Raw genomic sequence first — 18,863 nt, 5'->3', positions numbered from 1 at the left:
TTTAAACCCATCGCTATATGCCATTCCCTAGTAAGGGACCATGACATTATATTGGGCTTCAAATTTCGGGGAGTTCTGGATCACAGAGTGTTTCAACAATGGCAATGGAGGGATACTGGTATGGGATACCAATGACAGGTGATATATGGCTGACAGGGAGCTGTATAGAACATATGTCCAGGGTGCATGGTAATGTTTGGATATACTCATAGTGGCAACAATTAAAAACCACAGCAGGGGGGGTACTGGGTTCCTGGCCAGTGGTGCTCTGTCGTGGTCCCTAGGGGAGCAGCGACAGTCTCCCAGGTACAGTGGCGGGGACCGGGAGGGAGTGAGGGTTCAACAGTGAGCCCCTGATCTAATGACTATGCTTGTGAGCTGATAAACCTAAAATAAGAACAAGGCCTAGAGCAACATTGTGCCTGGGAATTTCCTCCTGTCAGCCTTCATGTTACTCAAATGTGGCCAGTCTCGAAGCCAAACTCAGCATGTAAATGCAATGCCTTCCCCCCAGCGTGGGACATGACACCCGGGGATGAGCCTCCCTGGCAACGAGGGACCACTATCAACTACCAACTGATGATGCAACTGGAAAATGACCTTATACGGAAGGTTCAATGCGGATCAGCAGAATATCCATGTCTACATAAAATACCATGACTTTAAAATGCTGTTTGACCTAAAGTAAGGGGGAAATGGAAAGGAGAAATGAGTTTATATGGCTACGAGTTTCTAAAAAAGAGTCTAGAGGCTGGCAGAAGGATTGCCCTCATGCACAACTGAGCAGAGTCAGAGAGACAGATAAAGCAGATACAACCCCCAGATATTGGTTCCTTTGAGGGCTAAAGAGACCCATGGGAGTTATGGTCATGGCCGATGAGGTTAACTACCAGGGCAGATGGCCCCTCTTTGGAAATGGTGTTTATGTGTGATGAATCTGGACTCAGATGGGATCTCTCTTCATAAGACTTTCATGCTAATGTGCTGGAGGTGCAGTTAATGTTGGGGTTTAAGATATATTTAGGGGATTTGAATCTCTGGACTGACAATGTGATAGCCAGGTCCTGAGCCTCGACAGACTCCAGCACCTACAATCTGATCTATTGGACTTACCACACTCAGCTAAGATGGAGTTGAAGAAGGACAACCACCACACCATGGGGCCTAGAGTGATTACAACTGAAAATGGGAGGATTGCATCCAGCATCCATGTGGAATCTGAGCCTCCTCTTGACATAGAGGTGCAATGGACACAACCAATCCAATGTCCACATAGAAGAGGTGGCATTGGATTGGGAAAAGTGGACATGGTGGACGATGGGTATGGGGAAAGGCAGGAAGAGATGAGAGGTGGAGGCGTCTTTGGGACATGGAGCTGCCCTGGATGGTGCTTCAGGGGCAATCACCGGACATTGTAAAATTCACAGGGCCCACTGGATGGAATGGAGGAGAGTATGGGCCATGATGTGAACCATTGTCTATGAGGTGCAGAGGTGCCCAAAGATGTACTTACCAAATCCAATGGATGTGTCATGATGATGGGAACGAGTGTTGTTGGGGGGGGGGGGGGGGAAAGGGGGGGTGGGGGGGTGGGGTTGAATGGGACCTCACATATATATTTTTAATGTAATATTATTACAAAGTCAATTAAAAAAAATACTAAATTAAAAAAAAAAAAAGTTATGGCTAAACGATTTGAACTTCTCTTTTTCAGAAATCCCCAAAGAAACATTGTTCTACAGAATATACTTGAAAACGTTTTATATTCTTTATTGATGCAAAAAGGAGATGGTTGATTTTTGTTGTTGTTGTTGTTGTTTCTTGGTGAATACTTGTAAGAGGAAAAACAAACAAATGAATAAACACACTTTTCTTAAAAAAAAAAAAAAGCGCTTAAGTGCACAAAAAGACTTATTGGGTTTCTAATAGCAGCTATTATGGGTGTTATTGCCCTTACTTCAATAGCTGCTGTTTCTACAGAATTTGTCCAAGCCTGGCCTCATAATACAAGTCTGGCTTGGGGAAGTCAACCCAAAATTGATAAAGAAATCAACTCTAGGTTAGTAGATTTGGAAAATGCCATACTGCTCCTTGGAGAGGAGTTACAAAATGTAAATATGCAATTGAAATTAAAATGTGATTGGAATATTTCTAACTTCTGTGTAACCCCACATGTTTATAATAATAGTCATATCTCATGGGAAAAAATAAAACGCCACTTACTTGGACATCAAGAAAGACAACTTGAGCTTAGATATTCACCAATTGCAAGCTGATATAATGAGTATTCCAAATGCTGATTTGAAATTGTTACCTGTTTCTCCAACGATGGCTGGAATTGCCGGTGGACTACAGTCACTAAACATTATGGCTTGGGTGAAAGGTTGGCGAGGAGGTGTTCTAGGAGGAATGTTGCTTATTTGTCTCTGCTTATTTCTTTTGTGCTTAGTCCTCAGATACGAGCGACAAGCCCTTCGGGGTATGAAGTAGCAAGAAATTGCCAAGTCTGCCTTTACTGCTTTGCAAAAACAAAACGGGGAAATATGGGAAAATAGCTTGAATTTGAATGTGGGAACCTGGCTTGAAGTTGAAATGTTTCCATAAGGCAGGTAAGAAATGTGGGCTTAGGAACACTGGCCTTGACTGGAAGCAATGCTGTCTGGTCAACGTGAAAACTGTTTGCGTGAGGAGGCATTTGAACTTTGTATGGCCTGTTCCCTAGTATGGCAGGTGCTGCAGCTTTAATAACAAGCCGCCTTGAAAATAAACATAGAAAACTACTGCTTTGTAATTTCTAATAAATATGATGTGGAAACAAATGTTGAGGATCTCAGTTCCAGAAGCTGTTGAGTCCCCTGGTCCCATCTTTATTTTCTCTCTTGTGTCTTGCTCTCTGGTCTTTTATTTCTTAAGTTCTGCATCCCTTTCCCTTTGTGCAAACCTCTTTCTGAGCTGGTCTCAGCATATCATGCTGTCATTCAATTCCCTGAGTCCCTGCTCTTTTTGTCCCCCACTTTTGCTCTATCTGTTCTTCTATCTGTGTGATTTTGGATGTCCTCTCTTTTATTAATTCTTTCCTCTGCCTGCTCAAATCTGCTATTGTGTGCTTCTAGTGTATTCTTCATTTCTTCTATTGTGCTTTACGTTACCATTAGATCTGCTATTTTCTATGTATGTTTAAAATTTTTTACTGGATGCTTACCCAGGTTTTCTCAATGTCCTTTAGCTATCTCTTCACCTCCCTGAATTGTTTTAGGAGATTGGTGTGAACATCTTTGATTTGTTTTTCCAAATTCTGCATCTCCTATGGCTTTTTAATTTGTTCCTTGACTGAGCCATATCTTTCTGTTTCTTAGTATGGCTTGTAAGTTTTTGCTTATTATCTTGATAGGTTTACTCTGTTGGTATGTTTCTCACTCTTGCCTAGGGTTTCTGGTATTTGGCTTTGTGTTTAGTCCTACTTATTCTGCCTCTTTAGAATTACCCATGATTAAATGGAAAGAAAAGGAAAAGAAAAGAGAAATGAACAAAGGGAAAAAGGAAGAGGAGAAAAGCAAAACCAGGCCTCCCTGTCTGGCCACAGATGTCTGGCTAGGCCCCTCCTTGCCAGCCCCCACACTGCTCACTCCTTCACCCTGCTGATCCCCTGGAATTTTGCTGAGCCTGCACTCACTGGTTGCCTTTGTCTCTTGCCCAGTGGTCCTTCCTGGGCTACCCCCTTGCCAGCCACATGTGCTGATGATCCTGTGGCTCAGCCACTCCCCTATGCCTGGCAAGCCTGCCTGTCTTCCTTCTGCATATGGAGTATGAGTACATCTTAATGCTCCATACTCTTCTATCTTGGATCTTGGATAATGCTTTCTTAGACTTTACACCCTAAGCACAAGAGACAAACAAACAAAAGAGCTATGAGTACTCATCAAAATAAAAGCTTTCATAGCTCAAAGGACTTTATCATGCAAATAAAATGACAGCTACACAATGGGAGAAAATATTTGAAAATCACATATCCAATAAAGATTTAATATCAAGAATCTATAAGTAAATCCTTTAAATTTAATAACAAATGGCAAACAACCCAATTAAAAATAGGCAAAAGATTTTAATATACATCTCTCCAAAGAATATATACAAATGGACAGAATGCACTTGAAGAGACGTTATATTAGCCATAAGGAAAATGTAAGGCAAACCGTAATGAGATGTTATTTCACACCTGTCAGAATGTCTGCTGCTAAGAAACAGAAAATGACAAGCGTTGGAGAGGATATGGAGATATAGGAACACTTATTCAATGCTCCTGGCAATGTAAAATGGTGCAGCCTCTGTGGAAGCCAGTTTGGTGGTTTCTCAGAAAGCTAAGAGAATTATGATATGACCCTGCAATCCCACTACTAGGTTTATACCCCAAAGAATTGAAAACTGGGATTCAAATAGATACTTGCACACTGATGTTCATAGCAGCATATTCACAATTGCCAAAAGAGGAAGCAAACCACTTGCCCATCAGCAATAAATGGATAAACAAAATGTTGTAAATACATACAATGGAATGTTAATCAGCCAAAAAAGTGACTGATGTCCTGATAAATGTGAAAACATGGATGAATCTTGAAGACATCATGTTGACTGAAATAAGCCAGGCAGAAAAGCACAAATACTGTATGATCCCACTGATAGGAAATAATTAGAATAAGGAAAGTCATAGAGTCAGAATTTATACTATAGGTTCCCAAGGGTCAACGTAGGGTTAGTGAATAAGAAGTTAAGGTTTAAAATGTACAAGTTCCTATTTATAATGATGGAAATGTTTTGGTGATGAATGGTTGTGATGGTATCACAAAATGGTGAACATAATTAACAACACTGAAATATATATCTGAATGTGGTTAAAAAGGACAATGTTAGGCTATATATGGTAAAAGAATATTAAAAAAAAAAAGTCCCAAGGAAATCACTACACAAACAGTGATCCCCATGTGAAACCATGTACTTTAGTTAATATTACAATTATAAAAATGTGTTTTCATCAATTGCAACAGATGTTCCACACCAATGCAAAGTGTTAATAATAGGGTGGTATATAGCATTCTTGTTTTTTATATGTGATTGTTCTATAAACACATAACTGCTCTAATAAAGAAAAAAGTCTGAAAAACAGTTTTTAAAACATCAATAAAGCAGGGTTCTGGGAAGATGGCATCAGAGTAGGCAGGCATATTTCAATTCTCTCACAAAAATAATGAGAAAGGACCAAATGCTGTCTAAGGGCCTTGTTTTGGAGGTGGGCAGCCCAAGATAGTGCTGAGTAACTCCCAGGATGGTGTGGGGCAGGGAGACAAAGAACAAGAAATGACAAATGTGAGTTACTAACCTCCTGTGAAAACCAGTAATGGTCTACATCCCCCACCCTCAAGATAGTAAGCCTGGATAAAACCCCTGGATCACAGCTGTCAATTGAGAGGGAAACAGACATCTTCCCCCTGTCAGCTGCTATAAGGGAGGAGGGAGGGTGAGTTGGAGGGCTTCTGTCCAGGTGACACAGCCAGCAGAGCCTCCTCTCACTCTTGGCTCTGGTTAGAGTAGAAACATGGGAAAGTGGAGGTCAAAAGAAACACCTCCATGGAAAGGTTCAACTTTCCTGCTGGCCAGCCACATACCTGAAATGAGAAAAACTACCCACCCTGGGAGAAAATCTGTGCCTCATTAGTGAGTCCCTGGCTTGATTCTGATAATGCAATCTGGGCAATTTTAAAGACTTAGAATAAGTTGAACCAAAAACCAAAGAGGAGCTGAAAAATAAATTGATGAAAGAGGTAATGCTACTAAAAGACTAGATTCACAAGAGATACTAAAGGTAGTATTGCAGACTGAAGGAAAAAAGGGCAAGTGATTGTAACAGAGTGTAGAGCTGAAAATTATTAGAAATAGTTTATTAAAGGGCAAAAAGACAGAATTTGACCATCAGATATTCAGATGCCTAGACCTCAGGAAAAAAATTACAAGCCATACTTGGAAAAAGGAAGAATTAACCCAGCCAAAAGGAAAAAACAACAACAATATCCTGATGACATACAGGATTTAGGACAACTAATCAATGATAATAACACAAAACTCCTAAATCATTTTACAGAGTTGAAGGAAAATATGACTAATGAGATAAAGGACATTAAGAAGACACTGGGAGGGCATAAGGAACACTTCAAAAATCTGCAAAAATGTAACAGAGCTTTTGGGGATGAAAGATATGATGGATGAGATTAAAAATTCCTTAGAGGGGATTGGATGCGGTGAAGTAATTGAATGCCTGCTTCTCACATGGGAGGTCAGTGGTTCAAGCCCCAGTGGCCCTTAAAAAAGGCAAAGAAATAAACAACAAGCAAACAAATGAAAAATCCAACTCAGGGGAGCCAATATGGTTCAGTGTTTGAGCACTAGCTTTCTACATATGAGGACCTGGGCTCAATTCCCTGCCCCAGCACCTCAAAAAAAAAAAAAAAAAAAAAGTACAGGCGTACAAGAGCAGATTTGAATATATCAAAGATAGATTTTGTTATTTTAAGGTTAGAACACCGAAACTAGAAAAGACATGAGACTAGAAAGAGAAAAAAATGAAAAAAATGAAACAGGATCTCAGGGAATTGAATGACAATGTGAAAGGCACAAGCATAGGCATCATCAATGTTCCAGAAGGGAAAGAGAATAGAAAAGGGGCAGAAAGAATATTTAGGAAAATAATGACCTAAAACTTCCCAACCCTTATGAAATACATAAGTATCAATATCCAAGAAGGACAATCACGCTAAACAGAATAAATCCAAATAGACCTACTCTGAGACACCTACTATTCAGAATGACAAATATCAGAATTAAAGAGAGGATTCTGTAAGCAGCATGAGAAAAGCAAAACATCACATACAGGGAACCTCTATAAGATTAAGGTCTGACCTCTCATCAGAAACCATGGAGGTGTAAAGCAGTGGTATCATATATTTAAAGTGCTGAAAGAGAAAAACTGTCAGCCAAGATTTCATTACCCAGAAAAATTGCCCTTCAAAAATAAGAATGATTTTAAAGCCTTCACAGAAAAACAAAAACTGAGATGCTACCAAAAGACCAGACTCACAAGAGATACTAAAGGGAGTGCTGCAGACTGAAAGAAAAAACAAGGGCAAGAGATTGTAGAAGAGTGTAGATATGAAAATTATTAGGAATGGTAATTTAAAGCATAAAAAGACAGACAGTAGTAAGATATGACAAATTCCTAGGAACACATGAACAACCTACACTGGCCCTAGAAGTAGAAGATCTCAACAAGCCAATCACAAGTGAAGAGACCAAAACAGTCATCAAAAAACTCCCCAAATTGGGAAGAGGCTCTGGTCAAGCAATTGAGTTCCCATTTACTGATCCCTGGGACCTCCTGGTAAAAAAAAAGAAAAAGTTGTCCCAGACCTGTGTGGTGTGGCAGCAAGGAGAAGTGCATACCTTTTGCAGGGAAGTAACTCATGACAAAGATGATGATGCAACCAGATAGAAAAAAAGAAGGCTCCTCAAAATGAAAAGCCCAGGACCAGATGACATCACTGGTGAATTCTACCAATCATTCAAAGATCATCTAATACCAATCTTGTGCAAGTCTCCCAAAAACTGAACAGGAACAATGAGAACAGACCCATTCTTGGAAGTAAATATCACTCTCATACCAAAACCATATAAAGATATGACAAAAAAAAGAAAATTACAGATCAACATCTCTAATGAATATAGATGCAATAATCCCCAACAAAATAGTTGCAAACCAAATCCAAAAGCACATTAAAAGAATTAAACACCATGGCCAAGTAGGTTTTACCCCAGGTATGCAAGGGTGGTTCAACACAAGAAAATCAATTAGTGTAATAAATCACATTAATAAACTGAAGAAGAAAAATCACATGATCCTCTTGATTGATGCAGCATCCTCTTGACAAAATACAGCATCCTTTCTTGATGAAGAAAAAAAAAAGCACTCCAAAAGATAAGAATAGAATGATGTTTTCTCTATATGGTAAAGTACATATATGAAAAGTCTAGAGCTAGCATTGTACTCAATGGTGTAAAAATGAAAGCTTTCCTGCTGAGATCAGGAGCAAAACAAGGATGCCCACTGTCACCATTGTTATCAATACTGTGATATAAGCTTGAGCTGGAGCAATTAGGCTAAATAAATAAAAAGAAAGGAAAAGCAAACTCTTCCCTATTTGATGATGATATGATTGTATAGCTAGAAAATCCTGAAAAAATCCACAAGAAAGCCACTGGAAGTAATAGACCAGTTCAGCAAAATGGCAGAACACAAGTTTAACATGCAAACATCAATAGTGTTTCTATACACTAATGAGGAGGTAATCAGAAAAATTTGAGGAAGAAATTAGAAAACTTTACATTTATAATAGCTACTGAAAGAATGAACTATTTAGGAATAACCTTAAATAAGGACATAAAGGACCTATATTTGGAAAACAACGAAATAGTGCTAAAAGAAACTGAAGAAGATTTAAATAAATGGAAAGACATTCTGTGTTTGTGGACTGGAAGACTAAATATTGTTAACATGTCAGTTCTACACAAACTGATTTACAGCTTCACCACAACCTCAATAAAAATCCCAATAGTCTCTTTCGATGAAATGAAAAAACCAATTATCAAATTTTGTGGAAGGTTTAGGAACCCCAAATACACAACGATGCCCTAAAAAAAGAACAGTTCCTGACTTTAAATCATATTACTTAGCATCAGTAGTAAAAATAGGATGGTACTGGCAAAAAACAGACCAAATGACAATGGAACCAAATTGAGAACTCATAGATAGACCCTCACATCTATGATCAAGTGATTTTTGTCAAAGCTGTCATTCAACAAATGGTGCTGTGTGAACTGGATACCCCTAGAAGAATATGTAGGAAAACATCTTCAAGATCTTGTGGTTGCGTGTGGAGCTGGCCCACGTGCAGTGCTGATGCACACAAGGAGTGCTGTGTGACCCAGGGGTGTCCCTGCACAGGGGAGCCCCATGCGCAAGGAGTGCACGCTGTAAGGAGAGCTGCCCAGCATGAAAGAAAGTGCAGCCTGCCCAAGAATGGCACCACACACATGGAGAGCTGACACAAGATGACGCAACAAAAGAAACACCGATTCCCGTGCTGCTGACAACAACAGAAATGGACTCAGAAGAAGACACAGCAAATAGACACAGAGAACAGACAACCAGGGCAGGGAAGGGGAGAGAAATAAATTTAAAAAAAGATTATTCTAAAAAAAAAAGATCTTGTGGTTGGCAGTGGTTTCTTGGATCTTACACCCACAGCATGAGTCACAAAATAAAAAAAAAATTGATGAATGGGACCAAAATTAAACAACTTTGCATCTCAAAGGACTTCATCAAAAGAGTGAAAAGGCAGCTAATTCCAGGGGAGGAAATATTTTGAAATTAATATGCAATAAGCGTTTAATATCTATGATATTTAAAGGTATACTAGAACTCAACAATAAAAATACAAACTTCCCAATTTAAAATAAATGGGCAAAAGACTTGAAAAGATAATTGTCCAAAGAAGAAATAGAAATGGCCAAAAAAAAAGCCAAGAAAAACTGTTCCACATCACTAGTTATTAGGGAAATGCAAATCAAAACTACAATGAAATGTCATTCCATACCTCTTAGAATGGCCACTATTAAAAAGTAAGAAAACTACAAGCGTTAGAGATGATGTGGAGAGAAAGGAAGGCTTATGCCCTGTTGGTGGGAATGTAGAATCATATGGCCACTGTGGAGGACTGTTGGGCAATTCCTAAGGCAGCTGAATATAGACTTGCCATGTGACTGGGCAATACCACTACTAGGTATATACCCAGGACTGAGAGTGACACAAACAGACTTCTGTACACTGATATTCATAGCAGCACCATTCACAATTTCCAAAACATGGAAACAACCCAGGTATTGATCAACTGAAGAAAGGATAAATGAACTGCGGTGTATACATACAATAGAATATTATGCAGCTGTAAGAAGAAGAGAAGTCATGAAGCGTATGACAACATAGATGAACCTGGAGGACATTTGGTTGAGTGAAGCAAGCCAGGCACATAAGGACAAATACTGTATCATAGCCCTATTATATATAAACTAAACATATTTTGTAAGCTCATGGAGTTAATAATTGGAATATACGTCACCAGGAAATAGAATGAGGATAGAGAATGAAAAACTGAGGGTTAATTATTGCAGAACCAGTAAAAAAGTTGTTTGTGAGTCTTTGGAAATGAATTGAAATGGTGAAAGCACATTATAGTGTTTGTAACTAGCAGAGTACTATATGGGAATGACACTTGTTGAAAAGAGAAGTTTAAGGCCATGTATATTACTAGAAGGAGAGTGAAAAAATATAATATGGGACTGTATAACAAAGTGAAACCTCATGTGAAATAGGAATATGGATAATATTGCATATATGACTATTTTTACAAAATATAAATACAATAAACCGGAGATATGGAAAAAGAGTAGCAACTATGTATGGCAGGGGAAACAGAGAGATTGAAAGGTGATGGATTTTTGTTTCTTTATTATTATTATTATTGGAATAATGCAAATACTCAAACAATGTTCAAAGTGATAAATGCACAACTATGTGATTATGCCAATACACTTTGGATGGATTTATGCTGCTTTAATATGTATCAATAACATTGATTTGCAAAAAATATCAATAAAGTATCCAGACTTGATAAATTCCACATTCACTTTCTTACTAATAAATAGAATAAAGACAAAATCACGGTATTGATGAAGAGAAGGACACACAGGTCAATGGATCAGAACAGAGTACCTGCACATAAACGCCATGCAAACATGTCAAACAGACTTTTTTCAAAGTGTAAAATCAAGCAAATTGAAGATGGCTAACCATTTTAACAAATGGCTGGGGATTTTGAACCATCTTAGGCTAAATAAATAGCAAAACACAAAACTTCCACCCTTACCCCAAATTGACTCAAATTGGACATTGGACTTTAGTGTAAAATTAAAAAGGATAAATCCATTGGATAAACACTTAGAAAATTTTTGAGATCTGAGATTTGGGAAAGCACTCATACTTGCCACCATTGCATGATCCATAAAAGGGAAAATTGACCAAATGGATGTCATTATAGTTTCTCCAGTTGATCTGCAAAAGATGTAGAATAAAAAGAGAAGCCATAGACAGTGATAAAATATTTTCCAACACATATTCAACTTAGTGAAGCAGGCTAGTAAGACAGGGAATCAATAGATGGATATGGAACCTGGCAGAGAGTCCATGTGGATATCAATAATCCTGAGATGGCTGCTGGAAGATCCCACCCCCAAGATTCTGCTATTCAAAGAAAATACTTCTTCTGGAGGCCAGGAAAAACCCCATGTATTCCCAAGGCCTTTATCATTGGGCCCTCATGGGGAATTGATGGGTGGGGTAATCAATTAAAACAGCAAGCAGCTGGAACCCCTCCCCTGCCATTAGCAAAGGGGTGGAATAATTAACAGTTCAAAAGGTGGGTACAGAGCCTAAACCCTCTTGCTCTCAGCTCACTTGCCTCTGGGCTCATTCTGCCCTCTGGGTGCTGCTTTCACCATTTTTCCTCTTCCATGTGGCCACACAAGAAAACCTGGGCATTTATAACCTGTAATGAGGAATTGTAGTCTGTAAATCAGCTCTCTTTATCCCTTTTCACCCCCTTCCTCTCCACCTGGCACCCCTGCTCTGTTATATTCTCCCATTTCTTTTCCTTCCCTACCTGAATAAATTACTGGCCTACTCACATTCATTTCTGCAGCATTGCCAAGAACCTAAACAAAATCTGGTAACATTAGGACTAATTTCTAAAATATAGAAAGAATTCTTAAAAATCAATAGTAAAGGACAACCAGCAAGATGGCAGTGGAGTAAGGATCTCCTAGAGTCAACTCTTGCTACAGGGCAGTTAGTAGTAATCATGCAGAGCTATCAAAAGTTCCTGTTTGGGGACTCCAGAAGGCCCGAAGAGCATCCTGCAGCATCCTTGAAGGATTGGAAGGAGGCGACTGCCCATCTGCAGGGAAGATTCATGGGTAGAGCACTCCACACCACAGAGGCTTGCGTCCATTCTCCAATGGAGGCACAAGCTGCCTTGGGAGCTATTCTGTGGATGTAATTGGAAGCTCCACTTCCTAAAAATGTGGGAGAAAGAGATGTTTGGGAATCAATGTCAGCTACTGATTAGTAAATTCAGCAGACTAAAGTATAATCCTAAGAACAGCTAAAGTTTGAGCCTGTCCAAGTCAGAAAGAGGCAGGTAGCTACCATCTTAGAACTGCACATGGTACGAGGGGAAGCAGAGCAGACTGAAAATCACAGTGCTGGTGGAGAGGCTTCTTTCCATCCAGGCCAGAAGGCAGCTCTAGCTTAGGCCCCAGCCCTACCTCCAGCAGGGAGGAAGCCTCCCCAGAAATTACCAGCCCCACTGCAGAGGCCAGTAATGATCCTACTTTGGCAGCACAAGCTGCCCTGGGAGCTGTTCTGTGGCTGGAGTTGGAAGCTCCATTTCTCAAAAATGGGGGAGAAAGGGATGGTTGGCCACCAATTTAAGCTACTGATCAGTAAATTCAGCTGGCTAAAGGATAGCCCAGGAAATAGTAAAGTTTGAACCTGTCCAGGTCAGAGAGAGGTCAGTGGCAGCCATTTTTTCCTCCACCCTGTCTGAGGGGAAGCCGGACTGACTGAAAATCACAATGATGTTCGGGACTGGTTTTTTTCATGCTGATTGTCCTGCAACCCTAGCCTAGGCTTCAGCCCCACCTGTGGCAGGGTGGAAACTGATGGGCCCTGCACCAGCGTATCCAGGTAATTGGAGGTACATTTGGCTGGCACAGACTGAAAAATCGGAAGTCTACTGGGACAACAGTGGTCATCTTGGACTTGCACTGCATAGATAGCTGCCCACACCTGGAGATCCATCCCTGCCCCAGGCTAGGGAGAAAGGGGCATGAAGCTTCATCAGTCTCTCTGGACAACTACAGTCTAGGCCTGCACAATTTGGATTATTCTACACAGCTGTGATTCTATCCTTATCCCTGCCAAGGAGAAAGTTGGGAGAAATTTCAGCAGCCTCTGGGGCAATGAGGGCAGCTTCAGCCTCCACAGCTTATAGCACCAGCTACATCCTTGGCTCCAACTGCACAACCAGCAAAGGAGAAAGGGCAGGAAGCCCTAAACTAAAGAGAAAAACTGCACCCAGAATAAATACTCTAGTAAGCCAGATGCCAAGGCACCAACAAAAAATTACAATCTACACCAAGAAACAGGAAGCTATGGCCCAGTTAAAGGAACAAGATAAGCCACCAAATGACATAAAGGAGTTGAGACAATTAATCATTGATGTTCAAAAAATCTCCTTAATAAATTCAATGAGATGACTAAAGAGATTAAGGATATTAAGAAGACATTGGGAGTTGTGTGGTGGTTTTCCTGGGCCCTATGGCCCCCGGATGCATGGTCCCCAGGTCAGTGTCCATGGACCTATGTGCCCTGGGTCTGCAGAGTCCCAGACTTCCCTCTTCCAAGTCCAGTGCTCCTGGAGTTCCAGGATTGCCTTAGCCCTCTGGTTTTGGACTGACTCTGTGGGTGGGAGGGATTTGGTGGAGGTATAGTAGGTGGGCCTGGCTAGTGTGGGTTCGATTTTCTGGTGTTCTCCCCCGCCCCCTTTTTTAAAATTTTCTTTTTCTCATTTCTTGCACTTGGAGGTGCATACTGGTTGGTTTGGTGAATCTGCTGAGAAATCCCAATTCACCTAAATACCCTGGGATAGGAAACTTGGCCTGGGAGAAGGTGGAGTCAGAAAATCAACAAGCCCTCTCATAGCACACCTAAAGGAGAGGGACTGTAGGAGCTGCTTCCCAAGCCTCCAGTAGCATACTTGGGGTTCCTAGTGAGGTGTGGGTGTTCTCTCTCTGGAAATTAAGAGTCATTGTTTTCTGTGCAGAGCTGATTCAACAAGGACCCACTTGAATCTCCTACTGGACCTCTCAGGCAGATTTCCTGCTGCTTGGGATGGAGGGAAATGAGGAAGGGAGAAAAGGGGGAACGTCAGATCCCTAAGTGTTTTATTTAACTACAAACAGGATTCCTAGCTTGAAACTTTCCCTAGTATTTGGTTGGTTTTTCCTTGTTTTTCCTTCTTTATCCACTCAAGGCCCTTTATTCTTTCTTTTTTCTTTCTTTCTCTTTTTCTTTTTCCTGATTACTTCCCCACTCCCTTTTGTCCCTTTCCCCCCTCTTTCTTTCTTTCTCTGCTTTCTTATTCTTCCCACATTAGGTGGTGCAGGGAGAGCTTCACATTTGCTGTATCTCCTCACCCTCCATTTACATTTTTCTGTGTGTATTGATTTTGGCCACCAACACTATTCCCTTTCCTCTACATCTTCCTATCCTCCACCATTTATTATTTCTCTTACATTACACCTCTCTTTGTTAGCCCCCCTATTTTTTGACTTTTTATTACTAATACCTTTGTTCTGTTTTCTACCTTATATTCACCCTTCATGTTATTGTCCTCTCTTTTCTCTTTCCCTCTGTCCTGAACACACAGGTCTTTTAATTCACACTGTATTCCTCCCCATATTAGATTTTTATCTATTCTACTTTTCTGTTATAACTCTACATACCTTACATGAGTCTAATATCCATTCTCCTATATCTCACATGATTCCTCTGTTAATATTTATTATCAATACTACTATTATTCATTTTCTTTTCTTACTCCTTTTGCTTTATCTGGCCCTAATATTTTCCTTCAAGTGAGCTTAGCCAACAACAAGGAAATAGAATAAGAAGAACAAAGTGACAAAGAGAAGACTTAACATGTACACAAAAACAACTAATTAAACTCCAAACTAGACAAAGAAACTAAGCAACTGACTAAACCTCTCAAGATAAAATGATGACCAGACAGCAACAAAAAACTACAAACCAAACCAATAATCAGGAAAACATACCCTAATCCAATGAACAAACTAAAAACCAGGAAGAGGAGCAGTAATTAAAGGTCTCAAAACATATATTAGGGACCAATTTGATGAGGTGATGGAAGAGATTAAGAATATGAAGAAAACAATTGGAAAGAATACAGAAGAAATTGGAATCACACACAAAAACATAACAGATATGATGGTAATGAACAACACAATTCAAGAAATAAAAAATACACTCTTAGCAAATAACAGCAGACTCGAAGAGGCAGAGGAGAGATTAAGTGATGTGGAAGACAGTATATCCAAAATCAAACAAATAGTAGAACTGGTCGATAAAAAGATAGAAAAAGTCCAGCCGGGACTTAGGGACCTGAATGATAATGCAAAACGTGCAAACATACATATTATAGGCATCCCAAAAGGAGAAGAAAAGGGAAAGGGGACAGAAGGGGTGTTGGAGGTAATAATGGTTGAAAAGTTCCCAAAGCTATTGAGGGAGATGGATGTATATGTCCAGGAAGCACAACGCACCCCAAATAGCATAAATCCCAACAGGCCTACCCGAAGACATATACTTGTCAAGTTATCCAACACTCAAGACAAAGAGAAAATACTAAAAGCAGCAAGAGAAAGGAGAACCATCACATACAAAGGAGGCTCCATAGGATTAAGTGCTGATTCCTCATCTGAAACCATGGAGGCAAGAAGGCAGTGATATGACATAGTCAAGGTACTAAAAGAAAAAAATTTCCAACTGAGAATACTCTATCCAGCAAAGATAGCACTCAAAAATGATGGGGAGTTCAAAATATTCACAGATAAACAGAAATTAAGAGAATATGACAACAAGAATCCTGCCCTTCAAGAAATACTAAAGGGAGTTCTGCAGGAAGAAAGAAAAAAAGAAGAGAGACAGAGTTGGAGGAGAGTATAAGCAACTAAAAAGACAAAAACAGAAAAAGAAAATCAAACAGAATATGACAAACACAAATCCAAAGAAAATATGGCTAATATAAGTAATTCCTTGAAAGTAATAACACTGAATGTCAATGGATTAAACTAACCTGTCAAGAGACTAAGACTTGAAGATTGGATAAGGAAATATGGCCCATCTATATGCTGTCTGCAAGAAATACATCTTAGACCCAGGGATTCAAGGAGGTTGAAAGTGAATGGCTGGAAAACAATCTTACAAGCAAACAATAACAAAAAAAAAAAAAAAAAAAAAAAAAAAGGGCAGGAGTACCTATAACAATATCAGACAAAATAGACTTTAAATGCAAAACAATTGTGAGAGACAAAGATAGACACTACATATTAGTGAAAAGGATAATCTTTCAAGAAGAAAGAACAATCATAAACATTTAAGCTCCTAACAAGGGTGCCTCCAAATAAGTGAGGCCAAACACTGGAAAAACTAAGTGAAGGAATAGATGCCTCTACAATTATATTGGGGGACTTTAATATACCACTATCAACTTTGGACAGAACATCTCAAAAGAGAATCAATAAAGAAACAAAGACTTTGAGCAATATATTAAAGGAGCTGGATCTAATAGACATATATAGAACATTACATCCAAATACAGCAGGATAGACATTCTTCTCAAGTGCACACGAATCATTCTCCAAGATAGACCACATGGTAGGCCACAGAAAAAGTCTCAATGAATTCAGAAAGAAATCATACCAAATAATTTCTCTGACCACAGTGGAATGAAGCTGGAAATCTGCAAGGGCCAGAGACCCAGATTTGGCACCAAGATTTGGAAGTTAAATAACACACATTTAGAAAAACAGTGGGTCAAGAAGGAAATCTCAAAAGAAATTAATAACTACCTTGAAACTAATGAAAATGATAACACAACATATCCAAACCTATGGGATGCAGCAAAAGCAGTACTGAGAAGGAAATTTATAGCCATAAATTCATACATCAAAAAAGAAGAAAGAGCTAAAGTAGAAGAACTAACAGCACACTTGGAGGATTTAAAAAACACAAACTAACCCCAAAGGAAGAAGAAATAAATAAATAACAAAGATCAGAGCAGAATTAAATGAAATAGAAAATAACAAAGCACTTGAAAAAATAAACAAAACCAAGAGCTGTTTCTTTGACAAAATCAATAAAATTGACAAACCCTTAGCTAGATTAATAAAGAAAAAAAGAGAGAAGATGCAAACACACAAAATATGAAATGAGAAAGGAGATATCACCACTGATCCCACAGAAATAAAGACTATCATATGAGGATACTTTGAACACCTATATTCCAACAAGAAGGACACTTTAGAGGAAATGGACAAATTCCTAGAAACACATAAGCAGCCTACATTGACAAAAGAAGAAGTTGACGATCTCAACAAACCAATCACAAGTAAAGAGATAGAATCAGTCATTAAAAACCTCCCAACCAAAAAGAGCCCTGGGTCAGACGGCTTCACAGGTGAATTCTACAAAACATCCCAAAAGAACTAACACCAATCCTGCTTAAACTCTTCCAAAAAATTAAAGCAGAGGAACATTGCCTAACTCATTCTATGATGCCAACATTACTCTAATAGCAAAGCCAAACAAAGACACAACAAGAAAGGAAAATTAGACCAATCTCTCTATTGAAACTTATTTTTTTTCAAATTCTACTCAATTTATTCATTAAAAAAATATTACATTAAAAAAATATGAGGTCCCCATTCACCCCCACTGCCCCCACCCCACCACTCCCCCCACAGTAACACTCTCCCCCATCATCATGACGCATCCATTGCATCTGGTGAGTACATCTCTGGGCCTCGCTGCACCCCATGGTCTATAGTCCACACCACAGCCCACACTCTCCCACGTTCCATCCAGTGGGCTATGGGAGGACATAGAATGTCCTACAGCACCACTTAGGACAACTCCAAGTCCCAAAAATGCCTCCACATCTCATCTTTTCCTCCCATTCCCCGCCCCTAGCAGCCACCATGGCCACTTTTTCCACACCAATGCCACATTTTCTCGATTATTAACCACAATAGTTAATGAATAGAATATCATTAAGTCCACTCTAATCCTTACTGTATTCCTTCTTCCTGTGGACCTTGGCTTCGTTGTGTCCATTCCACATCTATGTCAAGAGGGGGCTTAGATTCCACATGGATACTGGATGCAATCCTCCTACTTTCAGTTGTAGGCACTCTAGGCTCCATGGTGTGGTGGTTGACATTCTTCAACTCCATGTTAGCTGAGTGGAGTAAGTCCAATAAATCAGAGTGTAGGAGCTGAAGTCTGTTGAGGTTCAGGGCCTGGCTATCATATTGTCAGTCCAGAGATTCAAATCCCCTAGATATATCTTAAGCACCAGCACCAACTACAATTCCAGTAAAGTAGCATGAAAGGCTTGTGAAAAGAGATCATATCTGAGTCCAACTCCATCATGCAGAAACACAGCTCCAAAGAAGGGCCAACCAACATGGCAGTGAACTCCATCTGCCATGACCATAGAACCTGTGGGTCTCTTTAGCCCTCAAAAGAACCAATACCTGGGGTTGTACCTACTTTATCTGTCTCTGGGACTCTGCTCAGGTGTGCATAAGGGCAATCCTTCTGACATCCTCCAGACTCTTTTTCAGAGACTCGTAGCCATATAAACTCATTTGTCCTTTCCATTTCCCCCTTACTTTAGGTCAAACAACATTTTTAACTCCTGTTATTTTATGTAGACAGGGATATTCTGCTGGTCCACGTTGAACCTTTAATTCAAGGTCATTTTCTAGTTACGTCATCAGCTGATATTTGGTAGTGATCCCTCGGTGCCAGGGAGGCTCATCCCTGGGTGTCATGTCCCATG

The sequence above is a fragment of the Dasypus novemcinctus genome, chromosome 7 (genome assembly GCF_030445035.2).
Source record: "Dasypus novemcinctus isolate mDasNov1 chromosome 7, mDasNov1.1.hap2, whole genome shotgun sequence".
Taxonomy (NCBI): domain Eukaryota; kingdom Metazoa; phylum Chordata; class Mammalia; order Cingulata; family Dasypodidae; genus Dasypus; species Dasypus novemcinctus.
Note: the sequence above shows the minus strand (reverse complement) of the source record.